The 16,917-nt window shown below is 41.6% G+C and overlaps 1 protein-coding gene across 9 annotated transcripts in view; it reads left to right on the top strand.

Annotated features, from left to right (window-relative positions):
- The first annotated feature begins 11,003 nt into the window (after positions 1-11,003).
- SIL1 (SIL1 nucleotide exchange factor) overlaps positions 11,004-16,917 on the top strand; it is a 169,213-nt gene continuing 163,299 nt past the window's right edge. For 3 of the 9 annotated variants that reach the window (XM_023524492.1, XM_011382240.2, XM_023524493.1), the window contains exon 1: positions 11,041-11,172. The gene's annotated coding sequence lies outside the window, so the exon portion shown is untranslated. Of the gene's footprint in view, positions 11,173-16,917 lie in introns of all 9 variants that reach the window. The other 6 variants (XM_011382238.2, XM_011382239.2, XM_011382241.2 and 3 more) reach the window with 4 other exon arrangements.

The raw sequence follows: 16,917 nt of genomic DNA, 5'->3' as shown, positions 1-16,917 counted from the left end.
TCTACCTTAAGCACGTGACTAAGACTTGATGAGAGCTGTCTATGACCTATCCCTTGAACCTTTGTATTTGGCCATGGACTTCCTTTCCCCCGCTACAGTCCTGATTCTCCCTTTGCCATGTCTCTATCTCTTCTTTCCATTGCAGAGCTATTGCTTTTGATGAGATCCTTATCAGCTTTTTCTTAAGGACGAAATTTAAAAACAAAGTTATTTATAACCTCCCACAGAGTAGGTCCTGTAACTGAAGGGCACTTTGTTTTCCCATGCTCCCTGGAATTTTGGAATAGAAGCTGAATTGCTCCACAAAATAAAAGGATGATGAATTTGAAGTACCAGAGGTTAAAAGATCAAGGAGAGACTAGAGTCAGTTGAGAGCAGGGTGTTAGAAGAGTGAAGGATCTACCACTTACAGTTATAGAAGAGGGTTTGAATAGACATGTCTAGAGCTAACTTTTTAAGTAAAACAATGTATGTTGTGATCCCTCCCTGTAACTGCACAAATTTTTATTGAAAATTTCTAAAGCTACCATGTATGTGGTGTGACTTAATATCAGAGAGACATCAATGAGGGGGCCTCAGGTTTATGAGGCTGACAGTGTGGACAGCCCCACATCTGAGTCACACCCAAACTATCATGCCTCTCTCATCTCAAGCTACTTCTAGCCCACCTCCCATGTTGCTGCCAGAATGATCCTTCTAAAACACAAAGCTAGGTTATTTCCCTGCTTAAATCATTTAATGGCTCCCTGATCAGTGTTTCTCAGACCTGGGGTTCATGAATCACTGGGATCTTCATTCTTAGGGGTCTTTAGTACTTTTTAAGAATTTTATTAATTTTAGGATTAATTAAAATTTCAGCAAAGTCTGAAAGATGCAGATGACCACCTTATAACCAAGCACTTTGAGGAGATATCAGTGTTGGTTTGCACTTGTATTTATTGATTGGGTTGGTGCCAAGTGATCTTTGGAAATGAAGGATTTAGCTTTTAATGCTGTAGTTATTTATAGCTCATTGTTCAGAGATAATCCTCAGCACCTAGAACAGTGCCTGGCACGTCGTAGGTATTCAATAAAGATTTCTGGAATAAATGAATGAATGAAGTATCTCAAACCAGGTTCTGATATTCTTGGGGACTCTCTACAGTTTGAGATCTCCTCAGCAAGATATGTGAGGCTCTTCACAATCAAGCCTGGAATACTCAATTAGTAATTTTACCAGACAGTCTGGGCAGGATGAGGAGGCGTAGTCCTTTTTTAGAAAATAAAAAAGTGAAAATACAAAGGATTTATGCACATTTTGACAGGGCAGACATGACATGCAAATGACTTGCAAATATAATGCAAATGACACACAACTCCTCATACAAATGAGCATCCTGTCTTTGGAATCAACTGCCTGGGTATTCACTAATTTGTCTGTGGTACTGGCAGTAAATCTTTCAAGGGCTTAGGATGCAAGTTGTTTTAGAGGCGATGTGTGTGCATTGGGAGGAGGGGTGGTGGGAAAGTGTCTTTCAAGGAGGATCAGTATGCTGCATTTTAGTATAAAACTTAATACAGTATGTGGCTTACTTTGAAGTTATTCTGTTGAGATATTACAAAGGTTGGCCTTCTGGAATTGGTGGAAGATGGGGAGCAATGAAATGCAATTCCTTATACCTCTTTGACTCTTTGGCTACCTCCCATCTTCTATCCCATCCATCTCACACCATCCAAGCTCTGGTGTGCCTGAGTAGAGAGTAGGGAGTCAGAGATCCCTGGCCCAAGGTCCTCACCCTGAGGACCACTTAAGAGCCTGTGATAAGAGCTCTTGAAAATCATCTGAAAGAGGGTAAGAGCAGGATGTGGAGTTCTGCATTCCAAATCTTATGACAAGAATTTAGCAGAGATTCTGCTAGACTTATTAGAATAAGCTGGTTGGTTACAAGAAGCCTGAGGGCTTTCTGAGAAATATTACTGCTTAATTTCAATGCCAGTGATATAGAATCTGACAAAATTGGAAGCTTACTTGGAAATCTAAAGGAAAAAAATGTCAACTGTGATTTTTTTTCATTATGAAAGCTCGTTCTTCCCTGTCCTTGATGTGAAAGAAAATTTTTAGTTACACAGATTCTTCTTCAATGATTATAAAAATATTGGGTAAGTGAAATAAAAGATCTTCTAGCAGACATATTTTAACATAACTGGAAATGTTTTTTCTCTGGCACTTTACTTTGCAATCAGGCCTGGGTTCAAATTCCCACCTCCCAGGTATACAAACCTGGGCAACTTACTCAACTTTTCTGAGGCTCAGTTTCCTTATCTGTAAAATAACAATAATAATAGAATCTTCATGAAGTTGCTGTGAGTGTTAAATGAGATAATGCATGTACTTAGCATAGTGACTGGCTCATAGTAAGCATTCAATAAATGTAGCTATTTGTACTGGTCATCTGTGGATTTGCTGCCTATAATCCATTCACCCTCCATCTGATAGTCATACCCCACTTTCTCCTGGTGAACCATCATTCTCTCCTCAGTCCATGTGGTTTTAATGAAACTAACTCCACCCTCATTCAGTACTAGGAGTAGAACATGTGTCTTAGGTTTAAACCAATTAGACCATTCCATACTCAAGGCCATATTGATTGATTAAAAAATGGGGACACACATAGACTTATATGACCCAGCTATTCCACTCCTAGGTATATACCCAAAGGAATTGAAAGCAGGAATTCAAATAAAAACTTGTACATAAATGTTCATAGCAGCATTATTCATAACAGTCAAAAAATAAAACAACGCAAATGTCCATCATCTAATGAGTGTGGATAAACAAAAAGTTGGTATAGCCATATGATGGGAATATTATTCAGCAATAAAAGGAAGTACTGATTCATGCTACAACATAATAAAACTAAAAACATTATGCTAAATGAAGGAAGACAGACACAAAATGTCATATGTTATATGATTCCATTTATATGAAATATCCAGAACAGGCAAATCTGTAGAAACAAAAAGTCCATTAGTGGTTACCAGGGATTAGAGGTAAGGGTAATGGAGAGTGACTGATAATGGGTACGGGATTTCTCTTTGAAATGATGAAAATATTTTAAAATCAGATAGTGATGATAATTGAGTATCTAAAAATCACTGAATTGCATACTTTAAAAGAATGAATTTTATGAATTTTAAAAGGTGAATTATGTCTCAATTGAAAAAACTAAACTAAAAAAATGAGCACATGACTCAAGCAGGCCAATGAGGGCTAATAAGACTCAACCCAATTCTTTGGAGCCATGAGGGGAGCAAACTAGTTCCTTTCCAACAGGAGTCCACCTTGAGAAAATATAGGGTCTGAAGCTGCTGACCTGACTTGCTATGTATAGAGTCTGAGACTGAATCATCCAACCTAGCTGAAAGCAGAGTCAAGAAATGGAGAGATAACAAGGCCTGGTTACACATAGTCAGCCCAGTTAGCCTGAGACTTTCCTGGTTTTAGCATTGAAAGTCCTGTGTTCCATGTTGGTCACCCTAGTTAGAACTCTGAATCTAGCTGAATCTAGCTCTGAAACTCACAAATTTACCTGTAGACTGTCCAATCACAAGACTCAATAAATTTCCTTTTCGTTTTAGCAATTGTCATGTGTTGGGTTTTCCAAAGGCAGGCACTGAGACAGAATTTAGTGTTCAAGATGTTTATTAGAGAATAACATCTATGAAATTGGGGAAACAGAAGCAGAAAATAGGGCAGAGGAAGAAGTCAAAATGTGATGTAGGCTCTTGGCCAGTCTAGCAGAGAGCTCTGAAACCAGTATTGACCTTCAGAAGGTCCCACACTGAGCCAGAATGGCTGGGCCATTATGCTCTTCCCTGCTCCTTTTCACCTACAAACTTCTAGTCATCCTTCAAGTCTGAGCCTAAATGTTGCCTTTTTGAAATCTTTTCCTGAAACCCTTAAGTGATGTTAAGTGCGATGGTATCTGGGGTATGTGTAGCAATTTGATTATTAATTTTTTAATATCTATCTTACTGGCAGTTTATTAGTTTCATGAAGGAAGGGACTGTTCTGGTTAGCTATTGCTAGGTAATAAGCCAAATCTTAGTGGCTTAAAACAGGTTGGAAATGTAGGGCCTATGGGCCAGATTCAGCCCACAGTCTGCTTTTGTATAACTGGAAAACCAAGAATTTCTTTTTATATTTTAAAGGAGTTGTTAAGAAAACCCTAAAACAAGAATAATATGTGACAGAGACATTACATGGCCTACAAAACCTAAAATATTTACTATCTGGCCCTTCGTAGAAAAAGTTTGCCAACCCATGGATTAAAATAATAACCATTTTGTTATATCTCATGGATTTGTGTGTCAGGCATTCAGGAAGGGTTTGGCTGAATGACTCTTCTGCTTTATGTGATATTGACTGGGACCTCTCAGTGGCACTCAGCTGGAGGCTGGTCTGGTTTGGAGGGTCTAAGAAGGCTTCGCTTATGTTTGATACCTTAACAAGATATCTAGAAGCCTGAGCTCAGCTTGGCTCCTCTCCATTTCCATGATGTCTCTCCCTCAGGGTGGTTGAACTTATTACAGTGACTCAGGCTCTGAAAGACCAAAATGGAACTCTGGAAGACTAGGCTTTTAACTGGATAGTGTCACTTCTTCTGTACTCTATTGGTCAAAGCAGCACAGGCCAACCTAGATTCAAAGGGAGGGGAAATATATCCCACCTCTCAATGACAGGAGTGCAAAGAATTCAAGGCTCTCTTTAATCTACTTGAAGACTAAGTCAGCTCACTCACATTATATCCCCAGCTCTTAGCACACCACTTGAAACAGAAACTCAATAAATTTGTTAACTAATGAACACACTTTGGTAGGTGGACTCTGACCTATTTGTAACATGAAAATATTAGATCTGGAGCTAAAGGTCTACTTGGACCCTTAGGAGCACTTCATTCTATATCTTTCATTTGGGGGCTACTATGTGCCCAGAACTGTGCTGCATCTCTCAGAGTATTTGAACTTTGGTTTCCTTTTTGGTTAATGAGGGAAAATAAAACCTGCATCTCATAGGATTCCTGTGAGAATTAAATGTGAGAAATGTGAGAAAATGTTACAAACTGTAAAGTTCTGTTTAATGTTAGATTGTTATTATTGACATTGTTCCCCTGAGTGGGGCATGGACAAGGCTCCTAAATCCCTGCCCTGGAGAAGGACCCCTAAACCTAACTCCATTCTTCAGCTCTTACCCCTGCCCGTTCCTGAGGAACAGACTTTAGGAGAATGAAGCAGGATTCCTATGGCTATGCAATCCAGTTCTATCTGGAGAAGATTTATTTGCCCAGAGTGGTTCTAATGATGGTTCGATGGGTCTTATAATTTCATAATAACCTTGGTGCCCAATGCCTCTCCTCCTGGGTGTCTCTACAGAGGCCATAGGGAAATGAGAAGCCACACTAGCTAAACAAATAAGAATGATTAGTTGCATGTGACCAGCCCCTTGTCGCCTGAGCCGGCCTATTGTGCGCTTCAACATATGGGGTAATAAAGATGTTGCTGAGAAAAACTGCATTGAATTTGTCATCCTCACCCAGCTCAGAGAATGCAGTTTTTCTTTTTCCAGAAAAGCCTCCCTGAAACCTTCCGTCTCAGAGACACTCCATACCTTTCATTTTCTGTGTGTCTCATTTTTGATTGGAGGGAGGGTTTGTCTGCCTGAGTAATACCTCTTCTTCCAACCTTTCCACAAAAGCTTCTATATGGTCTGGGCATGATTTATAATGTGTGTGGTGTGTTTAGGTATGGGAATGGGATAATTACTTAGAACGTTAACTAGGAATATAAGGTGGGATCTCCTGTGTGAGGTTGTAAGTACCCACATGTGTATTTGTGTGTGATTTAACTTTGCCTAGCCTCTAGACAGCAGTCCCCAAACTTTTTGGCACCAGGGACTGGTGCTCCTGTGAGAATCTAATGCCTAGTGATTTGAGGTGGAGCTGAGGCGGTGATGCTAGTGCTGGGGAGTGGCTGCAAATACAGATGAAGCTTCACTCACCTCCTGCTGTGCGGCCCAGTTCTTAATAGGCCATGGACTGGTACTGGTCTATGGCCCTAAGGTTGGGGACTTCTGCTCTAGCACAATGTCTGTGTAGCCAAGAGACACAGAAAAGAATAGGACTGATAGCAAAGAACTATGCAGCACTTATTGTGCCAGGCACTAGTCCACATGCTTTATATATGGTGTCTCATTTAAACTTTATAACCATTGCTGAGGTGAGTACTATTATTATCTCCATTTTATAGATAAGGAAACACCACTCTAAGGTTGGTTAGGGTTAAACAACTTGCTTAGCTAGTGAGGGGCAGTCAGGACTTGAACCTAGGTCTGTCCAATTCCAAAGCCTGTTCTTAAGCTGCTCCACAGTCCCCAATGCAGGCTTTCTGCCGACAGTGATATGGATTTGATGATCTAATGGGACTTGGAAGGAAAGAACTGCTCAAGTAGGCTTTCAAGTTGTCTGCTGCATGGTATGTGTTATTAATGTTCACTGCTATGATACCTTTATAGTAAATTCAGAATTTCATACTGATGTTTTTGAAGGTATAGGATCTTGGTGGGGAAATGGAGCAGGAAGAGGGGACTGCTGACATCTAGGTTATACTCCATCTGGTTATACTCCTCAGTCTGGTTTCCTTAGGGTCTCTGATTGGTTTTCAAGGCAACTCTATATGTGTATGTTTGTGTGTTTCACTAGACATGCCAAATTGTATAAGTATGCAAGTAATATATCTATGGGAATGTGCCTATCATTGTATGACAATGTTCATGTATGCGAATGCAGCATATTTTAATTTATCCACATGTGTAAACACATCTGCGTGCTGGGTGAATGAGTCTGGATGTATAAGCTGTGTGCATAAGTGTGGATGTTTGTACCATGGTGTGGGATTTGTGGCTGACTCTATTTTCCAGAGGTAGCTGCCATGATATATCCCATCCCCCATGTTCTCTTTATAACATGACAGTGACACTCCTCCCATCAAGAGGTGGGCTCTCTTTCCCTCTCCTTAAATATGAACAGACTTTTGTGACTCCATTAACCAATAGAGTATGACAGACTGATGCTATGTGACTTCTGAGTCTAGGTCGTAAAAATACCATGCACTTTTACACTTTGTTCTCTTGGGATGCTCATTCTTGGAAACAAGCCATTAAGTTGTGAGGAGGCCAAGCAGCTACTGGAAGAGGCCACTTGTCAGTGTCCTGGCTGAGGTCTCAGCCAACAGCCAGCGTCAACTGCCAGCCACGCTAGTGAGCATTTTGCCTTAGTTGAGCCATACCAGCTGACAGTACCTGGAGCAGACTCAATTTTTCCCAGCCAAACCCTGCCCAAACTGCTAAGTGATTGTTTTGGGATACTTTGTTATGTGGCAGTGGATAACCTGTTAGAATAGGGCTGTCACTACTTCTGTCCTAACTATGTATGTTCCTGTGTGTGATTCAGTGCCTTTGTAGATACCTGCAGATAGTGCATTTGTCTGTGTACATGAGCAGGTGTGTGATTGAAGGTGTTTCTGGAGACAGAATCATGGTTCTTAGGGTTTTGCTTTGGCCTCAGTAGGAGTTGTTTGGTGAGAATGTTTTGAAATCTTGTCTGTCTTCTAGGTCTCTTCTTTTGAGTGTTTTTCCTCTGAATCAGAGAGGCCTGTTTAGCTGAAAGCAAATGCAGGCTTAAATTTACTTTTTCTGGTCAAAGCCCCCTGGAGCTGCCAAGGCTTTCCCTCAGGTGGGAGGCTGTCAGCTAGGGCTCCTGCTCCTCACACTCTACAAGCCTTTAACTGGGGCTAGATATGCTGTTGTTGTTTTGTTTGTTTGTTTGTTTTAATTTTTCCTTTTCTGCTACTGAAGCCTTCAGAAATGATCCAGAGACAGAGCAAAGCACAATCACTGGAGTTCTTGAGGTCTCTTGGGGCGGAGAGACATAGAATTCTTGACTGCCACTGAAGAAGCTGCTGATACAAGCTCAGGTGTGCCCAGGTCCCAAGGTAGAGGTCATCTGGTCTCCACAGTTCCTTGGTTACTGTAACCCACTCCATTTGAGTGTAGCCCAGGAAGTGGAGGACTCTGGTTCAGATGGCCATTTCCTCTTGGTCTCCTCTGCAGTGCCCCATAGCTTCCTGATTCATCCATGTTGGCAGCTTGACTTTGTTTTTCTGGGAACATTGATAGTTCTGGATTTACACTCCTGCCCTTGCACTGCCTCTTAGGACCTCTAAAGCACTGTTGTCTAATAGAGCTTTCTATGATGACGGAAATGTTCTGTAATCTGCACAATATGGAAGACGTTAGTCTCACGTGGCTATTGAGCACTTTAAATGTGGCTAGTGTGACTGAAGAACTGAATTTTAAATTTTAATTAGTTTAAATCAAAATACTACATGTGGCTATCAGCTATTATATTTGAGAGCACAGCTCTGAAGAGTTCAGAGAGCGTGTTTTTGTTTTATCTGTAAAATGGGAGTACAATCATTTACCGCACAGGGCTGTCTGCGGCAAACAAGATGATGAATGTGAAAGAGTTTTACTCACGTAAGGGATCTGGAAAGAGAGCAATGTGAACTGAATGGGCTTATTCTTACAGCTCTTTGCTAATATTTCTGTTTTATGGCCCTTGCTGGGCTATTTTGATTTGATCTGTTTACATTCCTGTGTCTCTCATCAGACCCTGAGTTCTTTGAAGGTAAGCGCCTGGAGGGACTGTTTCATACCTCTATCCCCACAACAACTGGCTGGTATGTGGCTTGGTACTATGTTCCAGTGAATAAAATATCTGGAGTCCAGAAGGGAGTCCTGGCAGCAGAATTTAAAGTTTGTGGAGAAAGCTGGGAGGTGGGGGAACAGAAGAGAAGGAACAGAGAGAAGGCAGAAAAATACCTTAGAGCTAGGGCTCCTGCTCCTCACACTCTACATTTTAGGCCCATCTAGAGAGAGCAATGAGCCAATTTCTGATGCCAGGAATGCTTCCACACAAGTGGGTATCAGGCTTGTGGGAGATTAATTGAGAAAGGCTGATCAGAGGAGAAATAATCTATTTGAAACATTTTGCTTGTTGAGGAAGCCCAGGTTGATCATATAGAGCTCTGCCTAGCCAGGTGCTGCAGTTCCCTTTGATTGATGGTGGCCTGGTTGAAGGTGATTCCTCAAGCTCTCTACTGTTCCAAGCTTTTGCTCTTCTGGGGAATAGAAGAGGGAACTTGGAAGCTCTCCAACAGAGCTGCAGGTGAGAAATGGCTTTTTGCTTATTCACTTATTTAAAAGGAAAATTTAAACTTATTTCTGCTCAATTCCAAGAATAATATAGGAAAAAAAAGAGAAGAGACAGCTGTGATCCCACCCATGCTCTGATCTCTGGACTTCAAACTTCCCACCTTTACAGTGGTCCTTCTTGTTTGGGACCATGAAAGTAGAGGCTGTCTATTTAGGCTCAGCCCTACACACTTGTTTCAACAGCTAAGGGAGACTTGAGCACAGTTGGTTTCCCTGGGAAGGTGGTTCTCAGTCAGGGATTTTCAAAGTTTGAGGACTGGAGGACACAGAATTTCCTTTCCCCACGCATTTGAGCTGGTTAGATCAGTTTCAAGAAGGAAGCCAGACTTGTGAGTGCTGACCCCTATGTATCCTGCTGGACGCTTTCTCCTTTTGGCCAGTACATTTATTCATTCTATTACTAGATTTGAGCTTATTCTATTTTTAAGCATCTTACTATTGTAGCATTTATAACTTTTTAATAAATCTGTCAGGCTTGATTGTAATTTATATATTCATTCTGTAATTTATGCAATAGATTTTGTTGAACATTTATTATCTGTTCTTATGACTCTAGGCAATGACACAAGCTAGAATTATTCCTGGGCCCAGCTACTCTCACTGGTCTCCTGGATGTTCCATAAAAAAAGTGAGCTGTTCCCTGTCCTTTTCCACCCAGCTCCAGGGAAGTGCCCTATTTAGACCTTTCTGTTAAACTGGAACTACCCACCCAACTATTGCAGAGGGTCTTTTTCTCTCTCCCTAAGCTACTAATGAAGGTTTACTTAGTGGCTGCAAAGTCAATTCCCCACCTGCTTGAAGTAAATATAATCAATAAAGTAAATTAATTGCTAGAAGCTCACAGAATGCATAGAAAAGGGAAAGGAACTCAAAGAGAGGTTGTTTGCTTGCTCTTGGGGAATACCTGCTGTTTGAAGGGAGATCACTGCTTGTTGGATGATCTCACTATATGCACTCTGAGGGCCTGAGGGAGCACCACTTTTTACTAGCCAGGTGAGGTAAGGGAAAGGCCTAACACAGTGGTATCGTGGAAAGAGAAATGAACTTTTGAAGGTACCCAAATCTGTCTTGAATTCCCAGTTCTACCACTTTTTGACTGTATTATCTTGTGTCCATCTTTTAACCTCTGAGCCTCAGCTTTTCCATCTATAAAAATGGGATGACAATTCTTATAAAGTTATACAGTGTATATGCAAGCAGCTGGAACCTATAACAGCTAATCAGCTGTAAAGCAGATTAGAGGCACAGGTGACTTATTTTTAAAATATTTGGTCGTCAAAAAAATCACACTATACACAAGTATACAAAATAGGTGACTTGCCGTGCCCTATTCTGCATGAATTTTCAAAGCACTATTTATTGCTTGATACTCTCGGCTTTATGCCACACTGAGTCACAACAGCTTGACTTATTTTAACTCCCGCCCCCTTTCTTCCCGAGGATTCTTCCTTTAGAAAGAAATTACATTGTTGGGAAATCAGAGAATCTTCGAAGTTCCATTTTGGTCTAGTTTAGAAACAAAACGAGTTCACAGACATCTCTTTTAGGCTTCTCCCCACTCCGGCGGAGGGATATAGGGGAAAAAAGGTCCAGGAGCTGTGCGAAGACAGACGCTAGGGGGAGGGACTTAACAGAGACAGGAAAAGGCGGGGCTAATAACTCTCAGGGCCTGAAAGGGAGTGAGGTGGCAGTAGGTTCTGGAAGGCGGCAATTGGGTGAGGTGGCGAGTGATGTAATAGCCGCGGGCTCACGGGTTTAGACGGGCGCTGCCGCGTCTGCGCATCCGGAGCGGGTTGCCGGTGCGACAGCCTGGAATTGTGGGGGTTGTGTCTGCCCCTTGGCTGTCAGGCGGGAAGCCGAAGGTAGGGGTGGTGAGGGCTATCTGGCTTTGGAGCTGGGCGGGGGACTCAGGGCACTGCCCCAGCCTCCTCCTGCCAGCGGCCCGGCGCCTTCCCAGCACTGTTTTTGGGGTCCCCATACATCCTCCCTAGTGTCTCCACAGCGGTATGTCCAAGTGGGCCCTGCGCTCCTCTGTAGTGTCAGGAGACCTGGCCCCTCAGCCCAACAGCCGCTTTTCCTATCTTTCCCATTCAGCATCTCTAGTAACCCTTCTTAAATTCCGGGAGATGAGGCAATGTGGGATCTAAGACTGGCTTTTGGTTCCGCATCTGTTTTAGTTTTCTTCCTTGTTCCCTTCTCTCGGCTCCAGTTTGTTCGTCTAACTACAGTGTTGACGCTGGTTCTTGGCTGAAACCTCTTGTTTCTTTATCAGGTGGAATTGCGTCCTACCCCTGTCGTTTATCTACTCCTATCTTGTGTTTTTCTTTGTCCTGGTAGAAGACTTGACTTTAAAAAGTAAGGGTTACAGACTTTGGTGTGTCTTAAATCACCTTGAAGTTTGTGCATATCCCTGGTCTCCACCTATAGGGGTTTCGCGTAAAGTCGATTTTAGGCACCTGGAATTCTTCCCAGGTGGTTCTGATTCAGGTGGTGCCGAAATCCTCGCTTTGAGATTCTCTGCTGCAGAAGACAGGAGAGAATCAGTTGATAATATAAGCCCCTGTAATGTTATTCCTGGTGGGAAAGACTAGGAGTCATTAAATGCCCTACACCTGAGAAGGCAATGGGGGCTTCCTTTACACTGTAGAAACTAGAGGGCAGGGCTGTTTGATGCCTTTAAAAATATATATGGACGACACATGTGTAAAATCAGTTTTCTAATCTTTTTTCGATGCCTGGCTTCAGTTCAAGCTCAGCTGGCTTTCCAACCTCAGTAAAACAAAACTGCAAACTGCTCTGGGGGGTTGAGTAGTTAGATTAACCCAGACTAAGTAGACAGGGCAATGAATGACCTGGTCCATATTTGCTAAGAGAAGAAACTGATGTGTTTATAAACTCTCAACAGTGTTTGTTTTGACTGCGAAAGATGTTTTGTACCTGTTTTTTTTAGCTTTCACCCCACTCAAACTTTTTTCTTTTTTGATTAAAGTATAGCAAATTTGGGATTTTGATGGGAGGAGGGCATGAAGATATCAAGGTTGATGTTTGTATAATGTGGATCAGATCTTGGTCTGTGATTTTTTTGAGAACGTGGCCCTTAGGTTTTTAAGAAGGTGTTGCCACATCAGATGTATTTTAACCTCCTGGATGTTTAGTGAATTTAATCTGCTAATACATGTGCTATTCTGATGAAAATGGCTACAGAAAAGATTTACTGACCCCATTTTACAGGTGGCAGGAATGGGGAATAAATTAGTAGCGATGTTAGTAGCCAGGAATGAAAAGTTGCCTTGTACTCTGATTCCTGTTTTCTTCCCCTTTCTGCTGTCTTTGAAGGCCAGCTATTCTCCGCAGAGTCCAATTTTGAGCCATGGTGTGTTTCACTGGAGCAAAAAAGGTAGTTAAGTGAATTTGAAAAGTAACGAAATCAATTTTAAAGTAAACATGCCAGATCTTAATCCTTCAATGAGTGTAGTTCTGTAGAATGGTATGCGTAGGTGTGAGTGGTGAGAGTTGAGGGCAGTATCTCTTAAGCAATATGGCCATTGTCCAAAGCAGTTTTGGAAAGTCACCTCCAAAATTATCTCCAGAGACTTTTTGGATCATGTGAGAGGTCAGTCTCATTAATACATGACACCATACTGTATGTTTTGTTTTGTTTTTTTTTGACCCCAAATGGCATTAAGAAACTCTGTCACCTGACTTGTCTGTAGATGAGTTAACAATTCTTTCAAAGTGCACCTAACAGATTTTTGGAATGTGGTAAACATGAGTTTTGATTTTGAGTCTATCACTTAACAGCCATCTGACCTTGGACAAGTTATTTTACCTCTTAGGCTTGGTTTTCCATTGCATAAAAATGGGAATAATACTTACTTTGAAGAATGGTTAAATGAGGTAATATACATAAAAGTCCTGGGATATAGAAACGTGAGAACTATTTTCACCTTCAAAGAATGAAGATTTGATATTAATGAATATTAAAAAATGAGTCTCTAAAGGCAAGTTGTACCTTTTTCCAAATAGATGGATGCCTTCTAATTCTTTCATTTTATTTGTGGATTCCTGTTCTTATCCTTCCTCCTGTTTTTTTCTTCATTTTCTTTTTATTCCTGAGTGAAGCTTTGCTGCAGAGGCTGTCTTGCCAGTCTCTTGGAATAAGCCTCTTTTCAAGAGAGCTAATCTGAACATTTTTACAATGCTAGCCCCTTGGTGGTGTATTCCTGGAGATTTTTCTCTGGGGCCTCAGATGGTACTTAGATCACTCTCTGTAGCACAGGCATCTCTAATGCCTGGATTTGGTGTCAGTTTGGAGACCTGTTCTTGTGAAACTAATCTTGTTTTTTCTAAGCAAGGATGAATACTTTATCCTTCTTTGAGTCGGCCTTAAGCTTCGAGCCTTAGTCTTCCACAGCATGGAGCTTCTTATTTTAATTATATGTGGTCTAAAGAGGGAATATCCTGCCCCTTTCTTTTATTCATTTGATTTCACCAAGGTTTTCATTGCTGAGTGAAGGAGGAGAATAGCCTGTTGCCTTTCAGGTAGGTAACCCTGATACCTAGCATCAATAATACTCAAATTTTTCTTTTGGACAAAAACCTAAAAGATTCAAACTGCTCAGGACATGTGATGAACCTCCTGGAATTTCCTTGACCTGTTAAGAGTTTCTAACTGGTGTCCTCACCTGAGCAATTTTCTCCCTTGGAGACAGAATCCAGTAGCAGCAGAACTATGTTCAGCCCAGACTTTTAGTTCCTTCAGGTTCCTCCAGGCAGCTCTTTGACGAAGGTGTGGTTTTGTTGGCAGGCCTTGTCTGCCCTCATTCTCCTACTAGTGCCCTTGGCTTTGGTGTTTGAGGAATTGAGAAGTGTCTTAGTTATGGGCTGCTTTAACAGCATACCATAAATTGGGTGGCTGAAATAACAGACATTGATTTCTCATAGTTCTAGAGGCTGGAAGTGTGAGATCAGGTTGCCAGCATGGTCATGTTTTTGATGAGGACCCTTCTCTTGGTTCATAGGTGGCTGCCTTCTTGCTGTATCCTCACGTGGCTTAGAGATTGAGCCCCGCTTTAGTTATCTCTTTATAAGGGTACTAATCCCATTATAGGAGCTTCATCCATATGACCTAATCCAACCCTAATCACCTCCTAAAGTCCTACCTCCAGATACCATCACATTGGGAATTAGGGCTCCAGCATGTATTTTGGGGGCAGGGGGAGACAAACATTTGGTCCATAACAAAGGTAATGGCATAGTCAGTGCATGAGTAACATTCCATGCCAATGCCTTGGTGCAGGTTAGGGGCAGAGAACTCAGCCTAGGTCTGGACAAATGCCAAATCGTCTTGTCTCACTCAGGAATGCGGCTGAAGTGCTGTGAATCCGTCATGACAACCACCATGTTTCTTGGTGTCACTTCATTTGTGAAATGAGAATGCCTGTATCGATCTCTCCTATGAGAAAGGTGAACTACCATCTTAGTTTGCCCACGACTGAGGGATTTCCCAGATGTGGAACTTTAATGCCCAAACCAGAAAAGTCTGTGGTAAACCAGGACAAGTTGGCTATCCTACCCATGACTATTATGCAAATTAATGTACTGTCTTTATGGAAATTGGGTCAGCCCTTTGGATGTCAAGTGTTTCTTAACCTTTTGTTCATTATCACCTTTTGAGACTTTTTTCCTAATTGTCCTCCCCCTCTCAATGGAATTTTAATAACCATAGCTATAGTATATATCTGTTTATGTACTGTGGCCCTTTGGAGGGCCACAAACCATTGTAATATGAGATTTTTCTAACCTAAGAATCAATTTTTACTCTCTTGGGAGTGATATTGCCTTCATTGAGAATGCATATCTTATGTTCTGTCTCTATAGTCATTGAGGCATATTTTCTATCTAGTAGATCCAGCTATTACCACAAGCTTTTTTGATGCCTCAAACACCGAGCTAGTAAAAATAGAGCATTAGCTCATTCAGTTTTCACATCAACCTTATAAGACAGTTGGTATTATCCCCATTTTACACACAAGAAATTGAAGCTCAATGAGTCTAAGTGATTTAAGGTTGGTGCAGCTAGGCTTTAAACCCAGTTCTGATTCCAAAGCTCTTTCCATTGTACTGTGCTATGAGTCTGCAGTTATCAACAGGACATTTGACCATTCAGCTTTTCTCAAGGCCCTCCTCGGTGTCAGGCCCAATGGCAGATGTGGAGGACATCTTCCCCAACATGTGAAAAAGTTCTTGCTGTTGAAGAGTTCACTGTGTTTTTCCAGGGTGGGAATGCCTTAGGATTAGTTCTCTTGTTATCCTCTGCTATTTGGGCCTCCTGTGAGATACCTGGCTATAGCTAAGGCTGTCATGGAAAGAGTTGAGCTAGTTGGAGTGTAGGAGGGTCAAAGCTGTGAATTTGTTCTTATATCTGTTTTCCAACCAGCTGAGCTCTTTCTAATCACTGAGCACGTTGCGTGTAGGGTATAACCAAAAGGGTGTAGCAGGTCTGGTGAACTTCTTGGTCATTAGATATTTGCGAGCATGAGGATTGGTAAGAATGACATATTTCTTTTGCTTATTGATATTTTTAATAATTCAGTGGAAGTTCTTTGTCCCTTTGTGAGTTATTTATATTGTCTGCCTCAAAGCCTAATGGTGTTAAGAAAGTTGGAAAAGAAATAGAATGTGGGCAGAGCTGGTGGTGGGAGGGATGATTTTTACCTAGACTTTTCCAAAGAGGCTAGCCTTGAGTTTATTCTTTATTGTTTCTGTTTTCTTCCAAACCTTGGACTTTCGAGGTGGTCCATTTACCATCTGCTTCTCTGGTGCCTCCCAGGCCTTTTTTCACAGCTGAACCTCCTGAGTTGGTCCAAGTGTTCCTGGACTGGAACTTGGAGCTTTTGGGTAGTGTCTGCTGTTTAGCCCATATCACATATATTCACAGAGAAATGGGGAGGGGTATGTTTTTGAGGTCTGCTCGCTGGCTATGTCTTGACTGAGGGAATTCTTGATTATGTGTTTTAATTACCACTTATCACCACAGGTGGAGGGACATCACAGTCACTGAACTGATCTATGTCTAGCCACTTCTCTCTCTGCAAGTTGTCTGCCTCTTCTGTCTTGTGAGAGAGAGGAGTTCTAGAAACTGGAAGAATCTGAGATGCACTGCAGAGGTCTCAAGAGGAAGGCTAATGCCAATAAACTTTTAAATGGACTTTTTTTAAAAACTTCTGAGAATAGTTTCATGCATATGCCTCACATTTCTTTGAGACTCCCAAGGTGGGCAGCAGCCATTTGACCACCTTCTAGATGAGCAGGCTTCAGTTCACTGGAAGTTATATAAAGAAGGACAGTCGATAGATACAACATTGATCAGTCATGCTTTGAATCCAGCGGGTAGTAGACATTGGAAACTTAAGGGGCTAGCTCCTAAACAAGGTATTTAAAGTTGATTTTGTGACCCTCCCATCTCATACTCATTGGGAATTAGGTTTGAGTGTATTCATGAAGCAAAGTATACATCTCTGGGCCCAGCTGCTAAAGTCTAAAATCATGGTGTTTGGGGACTGGAAGAGATCATCCTTGGGGTCTTTATATCAATTTCATTGCAA

This window comes from Pteropus vampyrus, unplaced genomic scaffold, assembly GCF_000151845.1.
Source record: "Pteropus vampyrus isolate Shadow unplaced genomic scaffold, Pvam_2.0 Scaffold470, whole genome shotgun sequence".
In the NCBI taxonomy this organism is placed as follows: Eukaryota; Metazoa; Chordata; class Mammalia; order Chiroptera; family Pteropodidae; genus Pteropus; species Pteropus vampyrus.
This window is presented reverse-complemented; position numbering and strand designations above follow the sequence as displayed.